The sequence below is a fragment of the Suncus etruscus genome, chromosome 10 (genome assembly GCF_024139225.1).
Source record: "Suncus etruscus isolate mSunEtr1 chromosome 10, mSunEtr1.pri.cur, whole genome shotgun sequence".
In the NCBI taxonomy this organism is placed as follows: domain Eukaryota; kingdom Metazoa; phylum Chordata; class Mammalia; order Eulipotyphla; family Soricidae; genus Suncus; species Suncus etruscus.
The window spans coordinates 23,560,366-23,575,874 of NC_064857.1; the positions used below are offsets into that span (position 1 = coordinate 23,560,366).

At 36.8% G+C, this 15,509-nt stretch overlaps 1 protein-coding gene and 1 non-coding gene across 2 annotated transcripts in view; both read right to left on the minus strand.

Moving 5' to 3' along the window:
* KCNB2 (potassium voltage-gated channel subfamily B member 2) overlaps nt 1–15,509 on the minus strand; it is a 442,443-nt gene that overhangs the window by 29,643 nt on the left and 397,291 nt on the right. The window lies entirely within an intron of this gene.
* On the minus strand, nt 12,139–12,245 carry LOC126021431 (U6 spliceosomal RNA). Its single transcript, XR_007499947.1, has one exon. It is a non-coding gene; the product is annotated as a U6 spliceosomal RNA (small nuclear RNA).

Sequence of the window (15,509 nt, forward strand, 5' to 3'; positions counted from 1 at the left end):
TTTCTATCCTTCTCCCTCTGAATAATTTCACTGAGCATAAAAACTCCATGTCCACCCACATATAGGCAAATTTCCTAATGAATGCATAGTATTTCATTGTGTAGATGTACCACAGTTTCTTTAGCTACTAATCTGTTGTCAGGAACCTGGTTGTTTTCAGATTCTGGCTATTGTAATGAATGCTGCATGAACATAGGCATGCAGAAGGCACATTTTGGTATGTGTTTATGTTCCAGGCTACTGATTGTACTGAGTATTGCAATGAATAGCAATGTGCTTACATCCTTTTGAATGAATGTTTTTCTGTCCTGAGGATAGATACCCAAAAGAGAAATTGCTGGATCATATGGAACTCAATTTTGAGTTTACTGAGAACCTTCTATAATGATTTCCACAGAGATTGGACAGGCAGCATTTCTACCAGCAGTGAAGGAGTTCCTTGCCCACTACATCCCTGCCAAGAGATTGATCCCAGTATTTTTGATATGTGGAATTCTCACTGGTGTAAGATGATATATCATTGTTGTCTTGATTTGGATTTCCCTAATGATAAGTGATGATGAGCATTTTTTTCGTGTGCCTATTGGTCATCTGTTGGTCTTCCTCAGAGAAGTGTCTGTTCATTTTCTCTCCCCGTTTTTATGTTGATTTTAGGTTTTGTGCAGTAAGTTTTTGTGAGCACATTGTATATGCTAGATATCAAACATTTATCTTATGTGTTGAGTACAAAAATTGGTTCCCATTCAGTTAGTTGTCTTCTAATTTTAGTATGTATTTCTTTTGCCATACATACATTTTTTAGTTTGATGCACGTTTATTTGTTTTACCCTATAACCCTTGCCATTGGCATCCTATCATCAAAGACTTCTTTGAGGTCTAAGTATTAGAGTGTTCTGCCTATGTTTTACAACTTAAAGGGAAAAAAAGGGAAAATACTCAAATAAATTAGGTCAGAAATGAATTGGAGAGATTACAATAGAACCCCCAAAAAATCTAAGACATGAAGAGAGATTATTATGAACAACAGTACTCTGTTAATATAAATAATCTAGAAGACATAGATTTCTGGAAAAATATAATCTCCCAAAACTGAATGAGGAGGAAGTAGAAAGTCTAAATAAATCAATCACAAGTTAGGAAATTAAAACAATAATTAACAAACTCCCCAAGAATAAAAGTCTAGGACCAGACAGAATTATAGGTGAGTTTTATCAAACATTCAGAGAAGTTACTGCTATTGATCATTAGATTCTTCCAAAACATCCTACAATGGGAGTCCTCCTGAATACCTCTATGAAGCTCATATCATGTTCATTCCCAAAGCTGACAAAGATACCACTACAAACCAATCTCACTAACGAACATTGATGCAAAAATCCTTAAAAAAAATCTTAGCAATCATAATCCAACAACATATCAAAAACATCATACATTGTGATCAAGTGGGTTTCATCCCAGGGATCCAACAATGATTCAAATAAATCAACATAGCGAGATCATGGAACTAGCTGACTCTGCTGTGTCTCATGAGCATGGCAGACATCTTGGGCCTTCTCTCTGCTTGCTTCAGTCTGGGAACTTTGATCTTCTCTGGAATTCTTCCCTGAGGCCTCTCCTTCTCCTGAGGTGAGTTTTCCCCACCCAGAGACTGTGGAACTAACTGACTCTGCTGTGTCTTTGCAGCATGGCAGGCATGTTGGGCCTTCTCTCTGTTTGCTTTGGCCTGGGAAATTTGATCCTCTCCAGCATCCTTCCCTAAGGCCTTGCCTTCTACTGAGGTGAATCATCTTACCAACAAAGGGTGGAGCCAGAGGAGCATGGTTGCTCTGCTCTGCTTTGTGGCCACACACTCCACCTAGCTGATGAATACCACCACAACATGTAGAAAAATTCACAATACAAGGGTGACAATGGAGAAACAACGCAGGCCAACACCAGGTATAGAGAACAAAGATGGCAACTCTGATGTCCTAAAAATGGCCAATCACCTAGTTAGTCTCTCATATATGGAGTTTAGAGAAGAAATATGGACAATGTTCACAGAACTCAAAGAAAGCATAGATTGAGTTGAACAGAACTCTAATAAGAATCAAGTGGATATGCCAGGAGCGATTTCTGAGCACAGAGCCAGGAGTAACCCCTGAGCGCTGCCGGGTGTGACCCAAAAACCAAAAAACAAACAAAAAAACCCAAGAAACTTCAAAACACTTCAGAAAGAAATTGAAGAAGACCTAAGTAAATGGAAGAGAATGCCATGCTCATGGATTAGAAGAATAAATATCCTCAAAATGACTATCTTACCTAAACTATTAATAAACTCAATACAACCTTTATTCATATTCAGACACCTTTTCAGAAGTCATATTAAGAAATCTTCAAGGACTTAGAACAGCCAAATTCATATTGAAACAAATAAGAAACTAGGAGACATCTCATTACATAATTTGAAGTTCTACTACAAAGCTACAATGATCAAAACAGCATGGTATTGGCACAAAGACAGATTTTCAGACTATAAGGTCAGAATAGAATATCCAGTCACAACCCACCAAGTATATGGTCAACTCATCTTTGACAATAGAGCCAAGTATTTGAAATGAAGAAAAAATATATAGCCTCTTGATCAAAATGGTTTGGAACAATTGAATAACCACATGAAAGAAATTAAAGATCAATGTGTATCTCACACGTTACACAAAAGTAAATTCAAAATGGAATAGATAACTTGAAATTAGACCTGAACCCATAAAGTTCATTGAGGAAAACATAGGCAGAACACTCCAGTACTTAGACCTCAAAGAAGTCTTTGATGATAGGATGCCATTGGTATGAGTTATAGGATCAAACCTAAATAAATGGAACTGCATCAAAATAAAACATTGATGTATAGCAAAAGTAATACAGGGTAAAATTAGAAGACAGCTAAATGTTTGATATCTAGTATATACAATGTGTTCACAAAGATTTACTCCACAAAACCTAAAAAACCCATAAAAATGGGGAGAGAAAATGAATGGACACTTCTCTGAGGAAGACCAACAGGCACATAAAACAGTGCTCATCATCATTTATCATTAGGGAAACCAAAATCAGACAACAATGAGATATCATCTTACATCAGTGATAATTCCACATATCAAAAATATTGGAAACAATCTCTTTGCAGGGATATGGAGAAAAAGGAATTCTTCTCTGTTGGTGATCAATGTCCAATCCCTATGGAAACAAGTATAGAAGGTTCTCAGTAAACTCAAAATTGAGTTGCCATATCATCCAGCAATCCATCTTTTGGGTATCTATTCTCAGGACAGAAAAAAACATTCATTCAAAAGGATGTAAGCACACTGCTATTTATTGCAGCACTCAGTACAATAACCCAGAACATAAATCAACCTAGATGTCCAACAATAGATGAGTGTATCATGAAGTGTGGTACATATATACAGTGGAACACTACTATCTATAAGGGATGATGCAATCATAAAACTTGAGCAACATGGATGAAACTGGAAGATATTATGTTAAATAAAGTAATCCAGAAGAAGAACTACAGAAAGATACACTTATATGTGGTATTTAGAATAGCTGCACGAAGAAACACATGGTTTAAATGGTAATTGTCTTGAACACCGTTGGCTCCAGTGTATAGCAAGGAGAAGGAGAGAAAATGAGTGGAAGAGGAGAAAAACAAAAGTTTATATTCTCTTTTATACTTCAAAGAGACCTGAATAAATGGATACAATCTGTACAATCACTTGCTCTTTATAGATGTCTATAATAAAGTTTTAATGCTTTTATCAACAGAAACAGGTGCAGAATGCATTTGGAAACCATGAACTCCCACTATACCGCTCACTCTAAGAATGTTTTAGTATCTTAATTTTAATATGTCTATAATAACTCTTTAATATTTTTGTTCCCAGTGGTTCTTGAAGATATATGTTGGTTGCCCTAGTTTTGCATTAAAATGCTATATCATATCAGACTTCAATGATATTATGATTTTGTATTGACAAATACTTTAATCTATCCAATTCCTTTTGATTATGCCTGCTAATATGATCTAATGTTTATGCCCACAGATACTTTTAGAATAGGCAACTGCATAGACTCTTGCTTATTCATTAAACTTATATTTGCAATTTATTTTCTATTCAAGCTAGTTTACTACTATATAATAATTCATGTTTTCAGTTTGCTTTCAGGAAAGGAACCTGGGTATTCAAGATCCATTAGACAGTACTTCATTGTGTAGACTCCTTTTACAGTTCTCATTATCATATTGCTTAGTAGTCTAGATTTGAAAATTAAGATTGTTTTAAGTGTGCTCTGTGCACAGTCTAACTCAGGAAGCCTTTCTTATGCAAAGGTTATCTTCAACAATGATGATTTGCCTAGGAATTAGAAAACCTTTCCATCTGACTTGCCAACTTTATGTTTTTTAAGCACTCTGAGCCTTTCCACCTGGGTCAGTTTTTCAACTGCAACGTATGGATTAATTTTTGATGTCTGTGTGTGTGTGTGTGTATGTGTGTATATGTGTGTGTGCGCGCGCGTGTGTGCGCAAGTGTGTGCATGCGTGTGCTTGTCTTTGGTGGAAGTCTCTATTTAATGTCTGTCTGTATTGTACATAATGCCTGTATATGTTGGATATAGTCCTTACCCCTGTTATATATAATCCTTTTCTTCCTTCCCTGATTATCACTTTCCAAATCCTTTTCTCTCCTTTCACTCTCTCACCCATATCTGTTATTTCTCCATTTAAACCCCCCCATTTTTTTAGCTGCAGCTCTTTTTTGTTTGTTTGTTTGTTTCTGTCACACCCTACAGCTCAGGGGCTACTCCTGGCTCTCTGCTCAGAAATCGCTCCGGCAGGCATGGGGGACCATATGGGATGCCGGGATTTGAACCACCGTTCTTCTGCATGCAAGGCAAATGCCTTGACTCCATGCTATCTCTCCGGACCCTAGCTGCAGCTCTTAACTTCTCAGGAAAGGGATCATTCTCCACCACCACCACCACCCCCAACTAGCTGCCTTCCAGTGCCTAAAGCAAAAGGACAAGCTCCCAGCCTGGCCAAAGAAGCTGGAGCAACCACTTCTGCTATTTCCTCTTGGCGTCCCCTTTTCTCCCACCTCCCTTCATTGTGGACTATTGCTTCATACTAGAGTTTGATTTTGAGAGACCCTCAGCTTGAGGAGATTTCCTGAACCATGAGTACTGCGAGCCATTTTATGGACTCCACAAGACCATGTCTCAAGCTGAAGCTGTACTCTTGATTTTATCCCCCCTCCCTAGACTATTTCAAAAGACATAAATGGGATATGTATATTTCCTTACTATATTTCCTTAATAGGTATCATTCTTATGGAGTATTTCTTTATGTAGATGTAGTTTCCTCCTTCTCTTTTTAGGAAATTCTTGTAGATAAGTTTTCTTTTGAGTTCTGAGTTCATGTTAGAACCAAGTTATGGGGATTGTTTAGCTTGTTTTTTTTTTTTACCCCCATATGCACCACTTTGTGGCATTGTTCCTTTTTGTATCAGTACAATAAAATGAGGAACTATTACATATAGAAAGAAGTACTTATCTAATATGGATAGGAATTCATAAATTTTATATTACAGGGGCCTTTAACCCTGAACATTTATCATAGTGATTTGACTTAGGCTTCATTTAGTCAGACATCGACCATTTACCCTTGAACTCTGGACACAATATTTGGAACTGGCATGGTATTCTGCATCAGCACCAGGAATCAAACTTCTACCAGGTAAGACTCTAATGCTGCCCTAGCACTGACTTGTTCCAGTGTAGATTCATATGACACCCCGCTGACTTGGAAACAGTAAAATATTCTTCCAGGGTAGGTTTTCCTGTCTTACCACTTAGCAGTGAGATGAAAGTAGAAGATGCTCCTTGACCCTCTGACTTTGACACCTGAGTTTGATTTAGGATCTGTTCAAAAACCAGACCTCTAATTACAGAAGCCTGACTGGAACAACTGTGATTGAAGAGAACTTTTTCTGGGATCATGAGGGAAGACTGAATGGTTAGAAAACTTAGTATGGCTGTAGCTGGCAGGATGCTTCATGGGTAGGGACACCCTGCTTTTATGCCAAAGGTTTTTCCTTTCTTTTTGCCCCAACTTTTGCTGTGCCTATGCAAAAAACCTGCCATCTTCTTTTTATCTTTTAAAAGATAAAAAGGGATCCTACCTTTTTCATAAAACCATAAGACATGGATTACTTTGTTTTACCTCATATTTCTGTATTTACTATAAAATTAAGAAGAGAAAAAGAGAGGATGGGGCCAGTGGCCAAGGAGTCTCAGATGCATTGGTGAAGAAAAAAGGACAGAACTTAATAACCAAACTAAAGCCAACAACAGTAGAATGAAGAAACCCATCTATAAAATCTAAACTTAAAAAAGGCCTGTTACTCTGGCAGACTAGGAAGCAAATTATGATGGTAAAGGATGCACTCTTGTGAAAATTAGTGGAGGGAGGTCAACACTGGTGGTGGGAATGGTCCTGATTCACTGTATATCAGAAATCCAACTAAAGACTTTGTAAATCATGATGATTTCAATTAAAAAAGGCAACTCAGGTGACACCATTCATGTACCAAAAAAAAAAAAAAAAAGACCTTTATTTAGAGGAAGACCAGAAACGAAGTTTTGCTGGCAGTCAGAGTTAAGAACTGGAATTTCCAGGATGTGCCAGAAAATGAGATGAACACACTCTTTGTTTATATGAAAGATGACAGTTCCTGAAGACAGATGTATAAGTATCAGTATCGTAGGAGGGTGGAACAACTTGCTTCTCTACCTCAAGTTAAAATAAAAATAAAAATGAATTAGAAGTTTTATAGAAAATTTGATTAATTTGGGTTGCAAATTTTACCCCATGTCATCCAATGGATATCATTTAAATTTGTCCTTTGGGTTCATACACAACAGAGAGGTTTACCTATATCCACCTATGTATCTAAATTTCTGCACCTAATGGCATGCAGATACAGAGAATTCCTGATGCTTTCAGGTGCTACTTTTGGCTGTGTCTGACTTTGGAGCCTTTTAAACACAGCTTTGATTTTTCTATTTGCAAACATTGTTGTGTTAAGGGAAACTAAATGTGCCTTTCTTTGTATTCCTTCAGGTCAAATTCTTCTTTTAAGTTTCCAAGAAGCCTTTAGGCAGGGACTTCAAAATGTTCTGTTTTACTGGGCACCCAGAGTATATGGTTCTACTTAGTTCATCTTCCAGTTTACATAAATCATGTATTTCCTTAAAAATATACTTTTAAATTGTTTATGAAGATTGTACCTTGGTCTTACTTATTGAGGATATTTCATGCTTGGTTACTTCTTTGTAAATAAAAGTAGCAAGGAACACATACTTACCAGCAAGGGTCTATTTTTACTTCTAAGCAAACAAACATTGATTTGCTTCTCAGCTATTAATGGAAACATTCTTATGGTAACGCTGATTGCACCACATCTAGGTCTAGGCTATGAGGAGATATGTCTTTGTAATCATAGCTGCCCATAGTTATAATTGCAGAGTATATCTTTCAAGGGCAGGCAATATAAGGTCACAACTGGGAGATCTGGTGGCAAAAGTGTGATATTTATAATGGAAAACTTCACATTAATTAGCAAGCAATCAAATGACAAGGCAGTCTTTTCTGTCGGGAAAGATATATTTTATAGAGTCAAAACATTGTGAGTCACTCTCTTACAATGCAACTCTCTATTTGGGCTCCACCTTGTTCATTTGCAAACCAACTTCTACTCTAAGAATGGAAATTGTTTTTACAGAAAATCACCTAAGCAGCTTTCTTTTATGGTATAGCACAGAGTCTATAGGTTATCTTGGAAATTGTTTAAGTTATTGCTTATTGAGGTTATAAAGCATCAGGGACAAATTTATTTTTTTTTAAATTAGAAATCGTTTCATTTAAATTAACTCAATCCTAGTACAAAGGAAGATAAACTAATCTTAGAAGTATTTTAGATGCTAGCTAGTTTCATGAAGTCTATAGGGAATAAATAGCAAAAGTTTCATTGGCTTCTTAAAATAGGAGGTATAGGTTAGAAACTATAAAAGGCTTACAAAATTAAGGCATCAGAAATAAATTTTTTTAGTTGAAAAGAAAGAGCAAAAGGCAGAAAGCCAGGTTCTTCCTTTGATTTGTATTGTGTTTTCTCCTCAAAAACTGCTTTAAATATAGAGAATGGTTTTACTTATATGGAGAAATGAAGCTTAAGGTATTCATATGGAAATAAAATGGCAGGTCCAGGGCTATTTGACAACAAAAGCACCAAGGCAAGACCAGAAAAATTTAACTTTGGTTTGCCTCAAGATGATAGAACACGGTGAATCCTATATTTTGAAGTTATAACTGCTATCTGACAACTAAGAAATTCAAGGTCCCTTTGTGGTCTTTCTTGGCTTGCATATCAAGTAATTATTTAATTCCCAATGATCTGATGGGTTTTGGTAAGCCTAGTATACTGCATGCATTCTGAATGAACTTTAATAATCAGTCTTCCTAAGGTTCTTTGATGGGGTAGGGCTAAAGTGGAATCCTAGAATAGACTTACAAGTGGTAAGCCTGCTTCAAATATTTAGTAACTGAAACGTTCTTCTTAATGATCTAATTGCCGCATCTGTTCTCTTTCTTAATTGGAAACAAATGACCAATGTCAAAAAAACTGCTCATCACTGATCTGAGCAATTTCTCTTCTTTTAGTGGAAACCCCCTTTAACATTAATTTAAACCCTTTTCTTTTTTTGGGGGGGGAAGGGACACACCCCTCTGACTATAGTCAGGGTTTACTCTTGGCTCTACACTCAAGAATTACCCCTGGTGGTGCTCAGGGAACCAAATGGGATGCTGGGATAGAATCTGATATTTGTGCAAGCTAGTGCATTACTTTTTACTATTGCTCCAGTCCCTTAATTTTTTAAAAATCATTTTTATTGTAGTAATGGGATTTACAGTAATGTTAATTATACTTTTCATGCATACCTCATTCCAACACCACACCCAATACCAGAATGCCCACTTCCCTCCATCAGTCTCCTGAGAAATTCTCCCAACCAAACTCTCCCATGAAAGCTGCTTCATAGACAAAATCTTCTAAATCATTTTGATCATTTGCTGTTCTATGTGTCTCTATATCCCACATGCAAAATATAAAAAAAAATTATTGTGGAGGTATTGACACTTATACATTTATAATTAAAGCTAAACTCCTGAAATGTCACAACATGATAAATTTATTGATAGGTTAAAAAATTAATTTCTCAAATGGCATCTTTTTCATGTAGGTATATACATTAAAAATTAACAGTGTGAATAATTTTATGTTAATACATTTTAAAATTATCTATGAAATAGATAAATGTAGCAAATTTATTAAAAGTAAGGAGAAGAGAAATAAAAGAGAAAATCTGAATAGGCTTTTGAAAGTATCAAAGTGTGTTTTATTCTAAAAAGGGAATATTGGTTTTATGTTAAGAATATGTTATGGGTAATGCTCAAGTATTTGCATTGTAAATTAATCTTTTAATTGGCTAAGATTTAAGTACATAAATACTTTACTAAGGTCCTCAGTTCGACTTTCATATTCTATAGGTATACTTTCAAAAGACTTATTTTAAACTTGGACCTAAATGGCTGATATAAATAAAGAATTGTGGGGTTTTGTTAGTAGGGACTGTCTTAGGTAGTCAGCCTACAGTGAGATGAAAAGGAGGCCAGAGCCTTAATTAGGTGCTGTAAGGTGACCATAAAAGAGTGTGGAAATCCTCAGGACTGTTGTTAACAGCCTATGATCAGGACCATTCCAGTCTGCTGTGAACTCTAAAAATGCAAGTTGAAGCAAAGATAAACAAATGGGACTACATTAAACTAAAATGCTTCACCTAATACCCATCTAATAAGGGGTTAATATCTAAGATTATATAAGGCACTGGTAGAACTTAACAAGATGAAAAAATTCTAACATCATTCAAAAATGGGGAGAAGAAATGAACAGACATTTTCTCAAAGAAGAAATATAAAAGGCAAAAAAGACACATGAAAAATGCTCCACAACCTCAGGGAGATGCAAATAAAAACAACAATGACATATCATCTCACACCACAGAGACAGGGACATATCACAAAGAACAAGAACAATCAATGCAAAAAGTTTCTCACTCACTGCTGGTGGGAATGTAGACTGAGTCAGCCCTTTTGGAAAACCATATGCATATTCATCATAAAACTAGAAATTGAGCTTCTATATGACCTATCACTTCTAGGAATATACCCTAAGTTTCCAAAAACACAATGTAGAAAAGCCCTTGGCATTCCTATGTTCATTGCAGCACTGTTTACAGTAGCCAGAATCTGGAAACAACTCAAGAACCTAAGAACAGATGAGCAAATAAAGAAAAGATGGTTAACATTTACACAGTAGAATACTACATAGCTATTAAGAAAAAAATGAAGTTATGAAATTCATTTATACCTGGATGAATATGGAGAATTTATGGAGTAAAATGAGTCAGAGGGAGAGGGATAGACATAAAATAATATCACTCATTTGTGGGATATAAAAGCAGATCACATGGTAAATAATATTCAGAGATAATAGAGATGAGGATCCAGTCCATGGTAGGAAGTTTGCCAAAAATAGAAGGGGAGTGCAGTTAGGGCAGAGAAGTGGATAGTTAGAAATTATAGTTGGAAATGACCACTCTGGACAAGAATTGGGTGCTGAAAGGAGATAAAGTGATGATATGTGGAGGACATGATATCCACATAATACCCCTTCGTTGATGGTGGGAAAGATATATGGATAAAGGGTGTTGTACATTGCATGATTGAAACTCAATCATGAAAAACTTTGATCTATGGAAAAAAAAACCCTCAAAACCCATAAAACAACCCAACTGTATTATGAACAATCCTGTAACCACTGTGTTTAAATAAAGTAATTTTAGGGGCCTGAGCAATAGTATAGCAGGTAGGGCATTTGCTCTGCAGATGGCCAACTATTCCTGAGCATCACCAGGTATGGCCCTACAGAAAGAAATAAGTAAACTTTTTGGAGAGTAATCTATAGTACTACACACAAAAATACTATGAAGTAGCTATTTATTGAATAAATGTCTCACAAAGTTTCAGCATGTGAAATACAAAAAATTTTACAGGGTATTTAAAAAGGAAGAAAATTGCAATGTCAGTCCAAGACAATATGTTATATGTACATTTGTATGCGTATATATGTATACATTATGTGTTTCTATTTCATATGTGAAGTGGGTTGTAATAAAAATCCATAACTGTAACATTCACCTATATGTGTCTTAAAGTATAAGCTTCTAGAAATTATATACCAATTACATTTTATATCCCAAATATTGGCACACAGTAATTAGTCAGATAATGCTTGGGAATTGAATTACATTAGTCTAAAATGACTTGTTCTTGTAGCCAATCTTAATCTGTTTTCATTCTGAAACATTCTGAATTTCATTATTTTCCATAAGCTATTTCTTGGCAGGTTTTGGGTTTCTCTTGGTATTTCTTTCTTGTTTTGTTTTGTGTTAGGTCACACCTGGTGATGCTCAAGGGTTACTCCTGGCTATGTGCTCAGAAATCTCTGCTGGCTTGGGGGACCATATGGAATGCCAGGGGATCAAACCGAGGTCCGTCCTAGGCTAGTGCCAGCAAAGCAAATGCTATATTGCTCTTTGCCACTGCTCCGGCCCCTTCTTGGCAGTTTTTGTAAGATACTCACTTAAAGGAGACTTTCAGAATGTATTGAATGAGCAAATTACTGTTTTCCCTTATACTTTTTTTGATTCTAGCATTCTTTTTATTTTATTTTATTGAATCAATTGTGATTTACAAAGTTCTTCAGAGTTGGGTTTCAGACATACAATGAATCAAGGCAATCCCACCACTGGTGTCAACCTCCCTTCACCAATGTTCCCAGAGTACATACTCTTTGCCCCTCCCCACCTGCCAGTATCACAGATCCATTTTAAATTTAGATTGTTAAATTGGGTCTCTTGATTTCATTGTTGTTGACTTTGGCTTGGATATTTATCTCTGTCCTTTTTTAGTTTTGTTTTTTTTTAAATATGGAACGCTTCACGAATTTGCGTGTCATCCTTGCGCAGGGGCCATGCTAATCTTCTCTGTATCGTTCCAATTTTAGTATATGTGCTGCCGAAGCGAGCACTTTTAGTTTTTTTTTTTTTTTTACCCTCCTCATCCCCAGTTCTGTCCTTTTGTATCTCCACCAATGCACTTGAGACCACTTGACCCTGGCCTCCACCCTTTAATATTTGTTTTTCTTTTCCTCCAAACAGTTTTTTTCTTCTCCTTGCTATACACTGGGTGGGACCAAAGGTATTCAAGACAGCTCCAATTTAGAGCATTGCATGTCTTCATACAGTTATTCTAATTACCACATATAATGACATCATCCTCTATTTATTCTTCTTCTGCCTTATACTTCTTTTTTCTTAAATTACATTTACTTTATTCTTTTTTTTAATTAATTTTTTTGTTTGTTTGTTTTTGGGTCACACCCGGTGGCACTCAGGGGTTACTCCTGGCTTTATGCTCAGAAATCACTCCTATGCCTTAGACTTCTTATTTAAATTTTTGTTGCTACCCATAAAGCTAGCAGAGGCTTGAGAGGATACACATTTGTAATGTAAAAGATAAAATAAAATAGTTTATATCAGTGCAGACTTTTAAAGCTGGAATCATTGTTTCATGCACCAGTTCACTGACCAGTTATTTAAATCTGCTACAGTAGAACAATAGGTGTCAAAGCTTTACATCTGGTCACTAGCACAGTTCTTCATGCTGGCAATTAAAACCCACAGGTTTAAACTCTGAGTATTTCATCAGGTTATACTTCAGAGTTTCACTGATGATTCTTGTGTGAATGAATCGAGGCAATTCCATTGCTCCTTAAAGTAGAATCATGACAAATCTAGTCATTTCTTGGGGCTGGGGCCAGCCCTGCTTGTTCTTTTCTCTGCTTTGGAGAGTGTCCTTTCAATGTTCATAAACAATGTGTTGAAGAGCAGTGAACTCTCTTGTCGGCTTGTCAGCAGCCCACCGCCTGTTGCCTCTTGGAAGCTGTGACCATTGCCTGTTCCAGTAGTGTCTTTGGAGAATTCGTCTGTGGTGCATTTTGTGAAAATTGCTCCATTTGGCAGTGTCTGAGTTTAAATTGGCATCTCAGCGGTGCAGCTGTGATTATAACTGACTGAAGTTCTCAGCAGAAAGGGCACTGGCCATCTTTCTCAGGCAAATAGCTCTGTCAGAAAAGCCCTAATCCAAACATCTTCCAACCACCCTTTCAAAGGTCTTTCCCTCTTTGTCTCTCTTTCTATTTTTCTCAGTCTCTCTCTCACTCTCTCTCTGTTTCTCTGTTTCTCTCTGCCTGTTTCTGTCTCTGTGTCTCTCTATGCCTCGGTCTCTCTTCTCTTCTCTGCCTCTCTCTCTCTCTCTCTCTTTCTCTGTTTCTCTCTGCCTGTTTCTGTCTCTGTGTCTCTCTCTGCCTCGGTCTCTCTTCTCTTCTCTTCTCTTCTCTTCTCTTCTCTTCTCTTCTCTTCTCTTCTCTTCTCTTCTCTTCTCTTCTCTTCTCTTCTCTTCTCTCTCTTCTCTGCCTCTGTCTCTCTCTCCATCTCTCTCTGATTTTTTCTCTGTCTCTCTGTCTCTCTCCCTATCCCCATTGGGCTCTTTGATGTACTTCTTCCACGATCCATTCTTTTCCCATCAGTTCTAATGTGGTGGAGTTAGTGGTGTGTGCAGGAGATATATCCCTGGATAGCTGTTAGATGTTAATCAGTTTTAGATCTAGGGAAAAACAAAGTGGAAAATAGACTAGATTTTGTTTATAGTTTATGTTAGCTCTGTGACTATGTCCTGCAAATGGCTGTCATAGTAAATTACAGTGAGATATATAAAATGGTTAATGGTAACAAAATGTTCTACAAGGAGCAGAAAATAGCTTTTCAAACATAATTTTTTTTATCTCAGTATGAAGGGAGAGAGTCTAAATTTAGAAGTGTGGACTTTCCCTTGTATGTAATCTTATCTCATTTGCAAAAAGCAAGTGAATGACCAAGAAGAAAAGGAAGTTTAGGCAAGAACCTTCTAAAATATTCAAGGTTACTAGCTAATCTACCCATCACTTTTTCATTTCTTTGAGTGGGCCAGCTCTAATCTGCTTATGAGAAGGATTTTATCTCTTCCAAATAGAAATTGTATTATTCTTTTGAATTCCTACTGCCTCCTATACACACAGTAGTTTCTTATTGTTTATTGATTGAATCACTCAGACTCAGCAAGTTACTCAACCACCCACACTTTGTTCAGTGCAAAGTCACACTAGGCTCATCACAAAGTCATGTTCTACACCCTTTTTTGTGTACTCACCTATCTCCGGACCTCACTTTATAGAAGGAGGGAGTGGGGACCTTTAGAATTGTATTTCCTTCAAACTTTCATCCTTTGAAAATTCAAATTTGATGACCAGGGATATAATATAATAGGTAAGGCACTTACCTGTATGTAGTCGACCCTATTTATTCCATAGCACTGCCTGTTAGTCCCCTGAGTCCCACCAGAAGTGATCTCCAATTTCAGAGCCAGAGTAAGCCTGAGCATCACCAAGAATGGCCCCTCCAAAAATAAAAAATGAAACAAATAAAATAAAAATTTAAAATTAAATCAAGGGACCAGAGTGGTAGCAGAGTGGTAGGGTATTTGCCTTGCATGCATCTGACTCAGAACAGAAGTGGGTTCGATCCCAGGCATCCTCTATAGTCCTCTGAGCCAGGAGCGATTTCTGAGTGCTGAGCCAGGTTATAAACCTTAAAATCCACTGGTGTGACCCAAAAACAAAAAAAAATGTAAAATTAAACCAAAATTGTCACTAGTTTGGTAGTCATTTTTTTTTATTGCAAGATGGCAAACAAATGCAAAAGACAGACCGTTGTTTAATGGGGTCACTAAAAATGATACTGACTCAACATAACTTTAAGACAAGTCAAATAACTTTAAATTCAAACATATACACACATGTCTCTCTTGCTCTCTCTCTCTCTCTCTCTCTCTCATACACACACACACACACACACACACTTAACCAAAGTTTGTCTTTACGTATATTGATTCATGAAACTGTGCCCTCCACCCTGTAGGCATGGAATTGTGATTAAAAGGGATACATGAAAGTTCTTGGTGAAAATTAAGATTCTCAGTGTTAGCTACTGCCCCTCTGGGCCTCTGGCAGTGCCCATCTGAATAACAAGTGAGCAATAGTCTGTGACAGCAGATAAGTACATGGCCAAGAAAGCAAGGCATGACCCATTGTTTTGTGTTTATGGCAGCCCTGGGGAAGATTATGACGTACATCGTACATCGTGATCTGACACATGAGAAGAGAAATGCCCTCCTGCCATCTGAGTCTTTCCTTTCA